The sequence below is a fragment of the Mauremys mutica genome, chromosome 4 (assembly GCF_020497125.1).
Source record: "Mauremys mutica isolate MM-2020 ecotype Southern chromosome 4, ASM2049712v1, whole genome shotgun sequence".
In the NCBI taxonomy this organism is placed as follows: domain Eukaryota; kingdom Metazoa; phylum Chordata; order Testudines; family Geoemydidae; genus Mauremys; species Mauremys mutica.
Genome location: NC_059075.1, coordinates 50,136,171 through 50,142,170, shown reverse-complemented (window position 1 = coordinate 50,142,170; position 6,000 = coordinate 50,136,171). Strand labels below are relative to the sequence as shown.

The 6,000-nt window shown below is 50.2% G+C and overlaps 1 protein-coding gene across 2 annotated transcripts in view; it reads left to right on the top strand.

The window, feature by feature from the left end:
- The first annotated feature begins 787 nt into the window (after positions 1–787).
- The window catches only part of G2E3 (G2/M-phase specific E3 ubiquitin protein ligase), a 58,372-nt gene continuing 53,159 nt past the window's right edge, over positions 788–6,000 (top strand). Inside the window, exon 1 of one of the 2 annotated variants that reach the window (XM_045017219.1) lies at positions 788–1,085. The gene's annotated coding sequence lies outside the window, so the exon portion shown is untranslated. The remainder of the gene's footprint in view (positions 1,086–6,000) is intronic. The other variant, XM_045017221.1, reaches the window with a different exon arrangement.

The following is a 6,000-nucleotide window of genomic DNA, read 5'->3' as shown; positions in this document are numbered from 1 at the left end:
CAGCCAGACAGTAAAACAGAAGGTTTATTAGATGACAGGGACACAGTCTAAAACAGAGCTTGTAAGTACAGAAAACAGGACCCCTCAGTCAGGTCCATCTTGGGGGGTGGGGAGCCCAGACCCAAGTTCTGGGCCTCTCCCGATTTCCCCAGCCAGCTCCAAACTGACACTCCCTCATCTGGCCTTTTGTGTCTCTTCCAGACAAGGAGGCCACCTGATCTCTTTGTCCCCAACACCGTCAGTTGGCACTTTGCAGGGGAAACTGAGGCACCCACACAGTATTCAAAGAAAACATTAAGAACATTCCCACTTTGTCACAACAGGTGCAACAAAATTTAATACCGTATATTAGGTATTAATAGGCAAGTGCTGCTTCTGACTTTCCACTTTTAACTGACCCTTGTAATCTTGTGGTGCTGACGCATTGTAGCTTCATTTTATATCAGCTTACAGGGTGAGAGGGGGGGGGGGGGGGAACCACCATTTTGGGCCCCACCAAAAATTATACGAACCTGCCGCCTATGCCTGGGTGTCATGCATATTTTTAGTAAAAGTGACGGATAGGTCACGGGCTTCTGTGAATTTTTCTTTATTGCCTGTGACCTGTGACTTTTGCTCAAAATATGCGTGACAAAATCTTAGCCCTAGTGATGATGATTGTGAGCACTGCAGTTTGCACAAGTGCAGTCCCATCAGTACCAGTCGGGGCTGTGCACTTATCCCAGGAGGAGCTGTGGTACAGGACGCTCCGCAGCTCCCTTCACCCCTCGCCACCCAGCGCCGGCTCTGCCCCCGGGGACGCAGCAGGACGCGCCCCTCGCCAGGCTCCTCGAAAGCTGCCTAGGAGGAGCGCGCATCACAGTGATCCGCTGCTAGGCGGCAGCCGCCGAGCGCCGATCACATCGATCAACAGCCAAGCGCAAGCAGCCGACGGCCGAGACAGCCTGCCAGGTTCGGGGCGGGCTTTGGCGCCTCGCTTCCGGGACGCCAGCGGATGTTGGGGTTTGAATCGGGTGGCGGTTATGATACTGCTGAGCCTTCGGCGTGAGGCTCGGAGCTGGGGATGCTGCTTGCGGAGCTGCCGTGTGAGTAACGGTCCCTTTCCGTTCCCGCCGGGACCCCCCCCGCCTTCCGACTACCCCGGGGGGGGCGCGCTCCCTCCGGCCCCTTCTCCTCTGACCCTGTCCCCGGGGGGGGCGCTCCCTCTGGGGCCCCTTTTTCCGACTCTGCCCCGGGGGGGCGCTCTCCTTCCGGGACCCCCCCTCCTCCGATTTTATCGGGGGGGGGCGGCCTTGCCCCCGAGACTCCCCTCCCCCCTTTTCCGACCCTATTCCTGGGGGGGGGTGGGTGTTGCCCCATTGACCTCGTGTCCTCTGATCTATGGCACTTGCCGCCCGTCCACTGACACAGATCACGATCTCCCTCGTCCCACGGGCTGGGAAGAGGGTTTAACAGGCAGAGTAGGACCCCAGCCCCCTCTCCTGTCTCCACAGGGAGGGTACACGGGGCAGAAGAGACAACAAAATCCCCATCCCCAGAAGGGAGAAGTCCAACATCCTCCTCCCCAGAGGCAGAGCAAAGCCCCTCAGAGAGAGATTGTAAACGCATAATGCATCCCCTGTGGACGTAATTCCCCCTTTTCCCTATGTAAGCTAACTGAAGCATCTCTGAGAGGATTGAATCTTTCATGGAAGGTGCTATATGGAGTAAAGGCTGTGTTTTATGTTAAACTTTTAAAAGATGCTCTTTAGGTCTGTTAGATTGGACTGAATGATGTCAGAGGAGCTGTTGTTAATCTTCAAAATACTCCATGGAGATTTCTCCTGAAGTCTGAGTATCATTTGCTGAACAAATAGCCCAGTGGCTTTCTTTCAGGACCTACCATTATGTTGTCACACACTACAATGTGAACCTAAGACCCTTTCATATTTAAATTAAGGGGGCACAGTGTTAATTGAAATAGCATCTGTGAAAGCCCTAAATAGCACTTTGTTGTTTGAACAGCATGGAAAGCATGCACCTGAAAGCATCTTCCCTTTGTTCATTTATTGACATCTCTTTTATTTTAAAATCATAAAGACTTAAATTAAAGAACAAACTTGGTCAATTTGCAAAAGATCAATTCAGCCTTATTTTGAATGTGTTTTTCTCCAAGAGTATGATAATTTGCAGTAGCTGTCTTGAGCAGAAGCTGCTTTTAATGCAAATGTGATGTCACTTCAGTAATACCACTGTGTGAATAGCAGGGGTCAGATGCAGAGGGGAGCGGCTTGTGGGGCACAAAGTGGCAGTACTCTTCCAGTCTTGTCTCAGAAACTAAGCTCTACCCATTTAAATTGCCAACATGAGATGCCACTTGCAATAGGCTGTGCAAATATTCAAAATAAGGTGCTTGAATGTGCCAGTGGGCTAAACTAGGCTCCCTGGACTTGGCTCCTTCTTGATTCAGGCTACGTCTACACTACACAGCTTTTAGCGGCATGGCCGTGTTGCTACAGCTGTACCGCTAAAAGTCGTGCAGTGTACTTGTTGTTTGTTGGCTCTCCTGCCAGGTCTACACCAGGTGTTCTCAACTTTTTTCTTTCTGAGACCCCCCCACAATAATGCTATAAAAACTTCAGGGCCCAGTGGGGAGGAGGGACTCGGGGCTCTGGGCTGGTGGGAGGTCCCTTGGGCATAGCTGTAGTTTGACTTCTATTTTGGGTGGGCAGGGGCCAATGAGGCTTGAGCCAGCTCTGCACGGTGGGGTCTGAGGAGGGAGCGCCACCTCCACTCCTTGATTCATCTCAGCAGGCCACCCAGTCCGTCTGGGTTGGGGTTCGGGGGGGGGGGGCAACCAAAATGATAACTCAAAAGGGGAGGGGCTCAGCTCAAAAAGTTTAAAAACTGCTCAGGGAGAGGGGTAGCTAAGGGCTGAGTGCAGGCAGGGGAGTAACTCAGGGTGCAGGGAGGAGGGTCACAGCTGTGTGCCCAGAGGGCTCCTCTGGTCCCTGTTCCCCGAGTGCTCCGCCAGCCATGAAGCTGGGTCCCTCACCCAGATGGCTCTTACCTGCTGCATGAGCAAATGGGGCAGGGAGCTGAGGAACAGCTTCAAACCCCTGCAGCAGCAGGAAACAAGGGAACGCTGTGGCTGCCTGTTCCATGGCACCAGCCAGAGCAGCAGCTGTCCCGCACTGCCTGGTTCTGACTTCTTGCCTCTGACATGGCCGGGGAGAGAAGGAGGTGTGGGGGGGTGGAGCTGCCCTGGGACTGCCTTGCTCTTGCACTGTAGTTTTTTTTTTGGGGGGGGGGATGCAACACCCCTGTGTCGTCCCCCCCCCCATCTCTGCCCATGGGCTCAGGGCTTCTGCCCCATGGGGAGCACTGGGGCTCCTGGCTTCAGCCCCGCTGCTCCCGGCTTCAGCCTTGCTTGGGGGGGTGGAGGGCTCCGGGGATCAGGCTCTGGGTTTTAGCCGTGGGGCCCCGCAGCCCCCTTGAGAGAGTGAACTGCATACTCAATGCTGGTGACTCTTGTTCACCTTCAGGTTCAACAGACCTGTGCTCGCCTCTCTCTGCAGCCCATGGACAACTGCATTCTCACATCTCCCTACACCCCACCCTCCCCAAATTCCATGTGGAGTCCGAGGCTGCTGCAGGAGCCCTACCGCTCCACCCTAGGGAAGAGTACAGACAATCACAGCCGTGCATATGCTGACGTGTGAGAGACACGATTGGTGTATGTGTTTGTGAAATGAAAATGGCTGTTCTTTCCCATTTAAAGGTTCTTTTCCCTGTGTTTATAAAGTTTCATTCAGTTATATGTTTGTATGGGTTTGGAATAAAAGTCTATTTGTGGAAATTTAATTCATCTTTATTCACAACTTATGCTGGCTGGGGCTGACATTCACAAATAATACAACATTGCAAATACCTCTATTGATATTACTACATACACAGCACTCATTACAAGGCTCGTACTGGGGTGCAAAAACCAAAGCCAGACAGAGCACACTACAGCAATGCACATTCTGCACTATTAAAATGGCCTTTCAAAGCCTCCTTGGGCCATATAGCTCCATGTTGAGCTCTTCTTATAGCCCTAGTATCTGGCTGCTCAGAATCAGCAGACAGCTTTTCCACCTCCACCCCGGCAGAAACTTTTCCCCTTAGCTTCACAGATATTATGAAGCATACAGCAGGCAGCTATAACCATTGGGATATATATATCAATTTTTTTTCTGAGGTCTAATCTCATAAGTAGACAGCACCACCAGCCTTTCAGATGGCCAAGGCACATTAAAATACATTCTGCAGCTGTGGAGCCTCTAGTTGAAACGCTCCTTGCTGCTGTTGAGGTGGCTGGTGTATGGCTTCATGAGCCATGATTGTAATGGGGTAGACTGGGTCTCCCAGGGTCAGTATTGGCATTTCGACGTCGTCAGTGGTAATCCTCTGGTCTGAAAAGTTCCTGCTTGCAGCCTTCTGTAGAGGCCTGTGTTCTTAAGGATGTGTGCATCATGCACCATCCCTGACCATCCCACACTGATATTGATAAAATGCCCCTGGTGATCCACCAGAGCTTGCAATACCATAGAAAAGTAGCCCTTTTTGTTGATGTACTCTGGCAAGATGGTCTAGTGCCAAAATAGGGATATGTGTGCCATCTGTTGCCCCACCGCAGTTCAGGAACCCCACTGCTGCAAAACTATCCACTATGTCCTGCACATTGCCCAGATTCCTAGTCCTTCGTAGCAGGATGCAATTAATGGCCTTGCACACTTGCAACATAGCAGCCTTCATGGTAGATTTCCCAACTCAGAATTGATTCCTGACTGACTGATAGCAATCTGATGTTGCAAGCTCCCACACAGCGATTACCACTGGTTTCTCCACTGTCAGGCTGCTCTCATTTTGGTGTCGCTGTGCCAGAAGACTGGGGTGAGCTCTGCACACACTTCAGGAATGTGGCATTGCGCATCCAAAAGTTCTGCAGCTGCTGCTCATCATCCCATGCCTACATAACAATTCTATCCCACCAGTCAGTGCTTGTTTCTCGGGCCCAGAACTGATGCTCCTCCATCTGCAGCTGCTCTGTGAATGCCTACAATAACCTTGAATTGTTCCTGTGTCTCACAGCAAGCTAGCCTCCAAGGAATTGTCATGTTGCCTGTGGCTCCGTTTGAGGGATCAGGCGCGTTGTACACTCAGTAGTGCAGAGCTGTTCAGGATCCATGCTTTTCACAGAGATGGCTGCCACGTGGGTTTGCTTTTGAAAAGAGGCCAACACATTATGGGATGCAGATAAAATTATGAGATGGAGAAAACAGCATCATGGGATGTTGAAACCATGTTCCCAGTCACCCCTGTTCAACTTGTTTGCTTCCATGAGGCATTGGAAACCTTTCCCAAAACACCCTGCATTAGATGATGGCAAGTTGCACGACGTGACAACTACCCACAATGGATTGCTCTCTGCATCAGTGCAAGCGCTGCTAGTGAGGACACACACTGCTGACACAAGTGTAGTGTGGCCATGCAAAAGCGACTTAACTGAGACAGATGTACGTTGATGCAACTTCTGTCAACTTAATTTTGTAATGTGGACTTGCCCTTTATTTTGAAACTGATAGCTTAGATTCTGGAGAACAATGTAGTAGCTAGTGTTAGAGAGATGCCATAAGTATGGGCTGTTTGTGAGGTTTGGTATATCGTAATTGTAAGTAGGCATGACACTAAAATATTGGAAGGCCAGTAGCACAAAAACAAGTTAAATCACTTATTATGTACTAACTTGTCTAGCATTTCCTTAGGTTTAGTTGTTTTTTCCCCAAGTAAACATAGTCCTCTAGGAAGTAGACTCCAATTGCAAGGTATTATAAACCAATTTCATTTTTTAAAACAACTTTTGTTTCTGTATTAAAGGTACTACAGTCCTTAGGAGCCATCTTACCCATTGCCTGCACGTTCCCATTTTTTATAGACTTCAGCTGTTGATTAAATGTGGGAAGTATTTGATTTCAA